Consider the following 836-nt stretch of genomic DNA (forward strand, 5'->3'; position numbering starts at 1 on the left):
CCGCCAGCCAGGCACAGCCAAAAAGTGCAAAGTCCGAACCGCGTCAGCCGGGGCGGCGCGAAAACCGCGTCAGCCGGGGCGGCGCGAAAACCGCGTCAGCCGGGGCGGCGCAAAAACCGCGTCAGCCGGGGCGGCGCAAAAACTGCGTCAGCCGGGGCGGCACGGAAAAACGAAAACCGCGTCAGCCGGGGCGACATCAAAATGAGGAAAAAAAAAAAAAAAACTGCCTTAGGACACCTGCGTACACTTTCATGCGTTTGGGCATATCTCTCTGTAACACGCGCGCCCCTCGTTACGCGCGGCACTCTGTTTTCTCCGACACCCATATTTCGGCGGCATGTGGCACGCGCGCCCGTCCCTACGCACGGCACACCGCAGTGCTTTCTCGATATTTTTCTTTTCCTCCAACACCGTCATCTATAGGCTTTTAGTGACCTGTTGCTCGTGGCACAAGTTCGCTTGCTCTGACACCTCTTGCATGCGCACCGTTTTTGCGCACGGTGCTATGCCGCAAAGCACGGCAGTCGCATGCGTTTTTCTCAGGCACCTCTTTTTTGACACAACGCTGTGGTGCTTAGAAACACACGCGCCGCTTTTGCGCACAGAACTCCACCGTACAGCACGGTAGTCACGTTTGTTCCACACGAACAGCAGTGTGCATCGTGCTACGACACTTTGAAAGCTTTTTCTTCCGAGTCTCGACCGCGCTGTTCCTTTCGTACTTGGCGCGATTTTGGGACCAGCTTTGTTTTAAACCCCTACTGCGCGCCGTTCCTTTCGTACTTGGCGCGGTTCAGGGTTTGTTTCGAGCCCTTAGCCGCGCTGTTCCCTCCGTA

Source organism: Rhipicephalus microplus, unplaced genomic scaffold (assembly GCF_043290135.1).
Source record: "Rhipicephalus microplus isolate Deutch F79 unplaced genomic scaffold, USDA_Rmic scaffold_429, whole genome shotgun sequence".
NCBI classification, from domain to species: domain Eukaryota; kingdom Metazoa; phylum Arthropoda; class Arachnida; order Ixodida; family Ixodidae; genus Rhipicephalus; species Rhipicephalus microplus.